General features: G+C 63.8%; 1 non-coding gene across 1 annotated transcript; it reads right to left on the bottom strand.

The window, feature by feature from the left end:
• Positions 1–2,705: 2,705 nt before the first annotated feature.
• LOC131862901 (5S ribosomal RNA) lies at positions 2,706–2,824 on the bottom strand. Its single transcript, XR_009361837.1, has one exon. It is a non-coding gene; the product is annotated as a 5S ribosomal RNA (ribosomal RNA).
• Between the last annotated feature and the right edge of the window lie 1,209 nt (positions 2,825–4,033).

Below are 4,033 nucleotides of genomic sequence, written 5' to 3'. Positions count from 1 at the left end.
CAAAGGTGCGCACCTCGCTGCCCACCTTGGTGTGCTCTGAGGTGCGCACCCGGGAGCGCTACGAAGTGTGCTCCAAGGTGCGGCGTGCACGTTGTCGGAGCCCGGTTTGCCCCGGGTGCGCACCTCGCCTGCACCTTGGCCGGGGTGGGCACCTTGGCTGGGTTTGCCCAGGGTGCGCTCCGAAGCGGGGTTACTGGAGCGCCCCCTCTTTTTTTGTCAGAGCGTTTGGTGGGGTTTCTCGCATTGGCTCTTCCCAGGCCCGGTTGTTGGGTGCGCTCCCACCCTGGCGCGCGCGAAGTTGGAAGTTGGGTTAATTGCCCGGGCGCGCACCTTCGCCAGGGTGGGCACCTTGGTGCGCACACCTTGGCTGGGCTGCGCACCAGGGCGGGCTCAAGATGGCACCAGCATTCCCTTTTTCTCACTATCTTTCAAAACGGAAATTTTAAAATCTCGTTTTTTTTTTGCCTTTTATGGAAATTAGTGAAGGCATCGCATCAAAGGTGCGCACCTCGCTGCCCACCTTGGTGTGCTCCGAGGTGCCCACCACGGTGCGCAACGCCGGTGCGAACCCGGGAGCGCCCCGATGTGTGCTCCAAGGTGCGGCGTGCACGAAGTCGGACCCCGGTTTGCCCCGGGTGCGCACCTCGCGTGCACCTTGGTGCGCACACCTTGGCTGGGTTGCGCGGCCTGGTGGGCACCATGGTGCGCACCAAGGAGCGCTCCGAAGTGTGCTCCAAGGTGCGGCGTGCACGAAGTCGGAGCCCGGTTTGCCCCGGGTACGCACCTCGCGTGCACCTTCGCCGGGGTGGGCACCTCGGCTGGGTTGCGCGCCCTGGTGCGCACCAAGGAGCGCTCCGAAGTGTGCTCCAAGGTGCGGCGTGCACGAAGTCGGAGCCCGGTTTGCCCCGGGTGCGCACCTTCGCCGCGGTGCGCACCATGGCGTGCACGAAGTCGGAGCCCGGTTTGCCCCGGGTGCGCACCTCGCGTGCACCTTCGGCGGGGTTGCGCGCCCTGGTGGGCACCATGGTGCGCACCAAGGAGCGCTCCGAAGTGTGCTCCAAGGTGCGGCGTGCACGAAGTCGGAGCCCGGTTTGCCCCGGGTGCGCACCTCGCGTGCACCTTCGGCGGGGTTGCGCGCCCTGGTGGGCACCATGGTGCGCACCAAGGAGCGCTCCGAAGTGTGCTCCAAGGTGCGGCGTGCACGAAGTCGGAGCCCGGTTTGCCCCGGGTGCGCACCTCGCGTGCACCTTCGCCGCGGTGGGCACCATGGCGTGCACGAAGTCGGAGCCCGGTTTGCCCCGGGTGCGCACCTCGCGTGCACCTTCGCCGGGGTGGGCACCTCGGCTGGGTTGCGCGCCCTGGTGCGCACCAAGGAGCGCTCCGAAGTGTGCTCCAAGGTGCGGCGTGCACGAAGTCGGAGCCCGGTTTGCCCCGGGTGCGCACCTCGCGTGCACCTTCGCCAGGGTGGGCACCTCGGTGCGCACACCTTCTCAATGTTTTCTTGCCTTTTCTGGAAATTGGTGAAGGCAGCGCATCAAAGGTGCGCACCTCGGTGTGCTCCGAGGTGCGAACCCGAGAGCGCTCCGAGGTGCCCACGAAGTCGAAAGTCGGGTTAATTGCATTGTTTTCCCCGGGTGCGCTCCGAGGTGCGCAACATCGGCGCGCACCAAGGAGGGCTCCGAAGTGTGCTCCAAGGTGCGCACGATGGCGTGCACCTCTGGTGCGCACGATTCGGAGCTCGGTTTGACCGGGGTGCGCACACCTTGGCTGGGTTGCGCACCTTTTGTGCGCTCCAAGGTGCGCACGAAGTCGGAGCTCGGTTTGCCCCGGGTGCGCACCTTCGCCAGGGTGCGCACCTTGATGCGCACGCCTTGGCTGGGCTGCGCACCTTGGTGGGCGCCATGGTGCGCACCTTTCGTGCGCTCCAAGGTGCGCACGAAGTCGGAGCTCGGTTTGCCCCGGGTGCGCACCTTGGTGGGCGCCATGGTGCACTCCGAGGTGCCCAAGATTGGTGCGCACCAAGGAGCGCTCCGAAGTGCGCTCCAAGGTGCGCGCGAAGTCGAAAGTTGGGTTAATTGTCCGGTTTGCCTCGGGTGCGCACCTTGCGTGCACCTTCGCCAGGGTGGGCGCCTTGGTGCGCACACCTTGGCTGGGCTGCGCACACCTTGGCACCCGCGTTTCCTTCATTTTAAATTTTTTTTTTTTACAATCTCTCAAGTGGGAAATTCTATAATCTCAACTTTTTTTGCCTTTTCAGGAAACTTTTGAATGGAGCGCATCATTGGTGCGCTCCGAAGTGTGCTCCAAAGCTCTCTCCAGCTGCGTGCACCTGCCCCGGCCGCGCACCCGGCCCCGCCCAGCTTCGCTCACCTGTCCCGGGCGTCTGGTGCGGAACCTTAGAGTAAGAAACATCACCGTGCACCTTGGCCAACGTGCGCGACTCGACCGAGCGCGCACTGGCCGAGGTGCACACCGATTTCACCTGGGTGCGCGCGCAGCACCTCGGGCGCACCGGGGTGCGCGCACAACGCCCGGGTTGCACCGTGGCCTGTGTGCTCGGGGCGCCTCGGGTGCGCGCTCGGTGTCGCCCCCGCGCGCGCGGTAGTGCGGGCAGCGCACCCCGGCCCGGCCCGGCCCCGACGAGAACGCAAACGGGCAAAAGGTTTATTCAAATAGCATTGCGACGCCCGGCGAAAAACTAAAAAAGGGTGCAACACCGGGACTTCCCGGGAGGTCACCCATCCCAGTACTACTCCGGCCCAAGCGCGCTTAACTGCGGAGTTCTGATGGGATCCGGTGCACTAACGCTGGTATGATCGCACCCGTTATGAGCTTGTCGCAGTGTGTACTTAGCAAACCGCGACCCACGTGCGAATCCACCCCGGCCACCCACCCCCGTCGAGGTGCACACCCTCCCTCGCGAAGTGCGCCCCGTTCGCCAAGTGTGAGCCCTGCCCGGGTGCGCGCACCTTGCTAGGGCGTCGGGTGTGCACCCGGCCCGGCCTACGTGCGTGCACCTGGAGGGGGCGTCGTGTGCGTGCAGTGTCCCGTCTGCAACGCGGTGCCCACACACCACCTCGGGCGCAACGACCTGCGCTCACATGTGGGCCGAGTGCACCTTGGTGCATGTTCGGGGCGCCTCGGGTGCACGCTCAATCTTGCCCCGGTGCACCAAGGCGCTCGGTTTGCCCCGGGTGCGCACTTGGTGCAAGGTGGGCACCCAAAATAGGGATCAAGCACCAAAACACAAGTTTCGGGATGCAAAATGGGACCCAAGGACCACAAATGCGTTCCAAGACCCATGATGGGTCCACGAGAACAAAAATGTGTTCCGAGACTTAATAAACAAATATTGGGTTTTAGGAGAAGAAACATGCTCTGATGCCCAAAACGAGAATCGACCCCGAAAAGGCCACAGGCCAAAAGTGGGATGCGAGACAAAAAAAAATGGGACCCGAGGACCAAAATTGGGTTCCCAGGTCGAAGACAGGGCAACCGGACAAGAAACGACCTCTAAGGCTCGAAATGAGTCCCGACGACTAAAACTTGACAAGAAGCACCCATCAGGCACCCAACTCGACACCCATGGGATGCCGACCCACCCGGGCTTCCACCTAGCACACCTTGGCACCCACCCACCCTCGCACCCAACCTCGCACCCAACTTAGCACCTTTGAACCCACATTGGCACTCACCCTGACCCTGGCACCTTGGAACCCACATTGGCACTCACCTTGACCCTGGCACCCACCTTTGCACTCACCTTGGGACCCACCCTGGCTCCCACCTCGGCACCCACCCAGACACCCACCTTGGTTCCTTGGCACCCACCTTGGATCCTTGGCACCCACCCCGACACCCACCTTGGCACGCAACTTGGCTACTTGCCACCCACCTTGGCTCCTTGACGCCCACCCCGACAACCACCCCGTGACCTACCCTGGCTAGGGTTGGTGCACACCCACCCTGGTGCCCACCTTGGCACCCACCCTATGACCCACCTTGGCACGCACCTTAGTACCCACCCCGTTAC

The sequence above is a fragment of the Cryptomeria japonica genome, unplaced genomic scaffold, assembly GCF_030272615.1.
Source record: "Cryptomeria japonica unplaced genomic scaffold, Sugi_1.0 HiC_scaffold_54, whole genome shotgun sequence".
NCBI classification, from domain to species: domain Eukaryota; kingdom Viridiplantae; phylum Streptophyta; class Pinopsida; order Cupressales; family Cupressaceae; genus Cryptomeria; species Cryptomeria japonica.
This window is presented reverse-complemented; position numbering and strand designations above follow the sequence as displayed.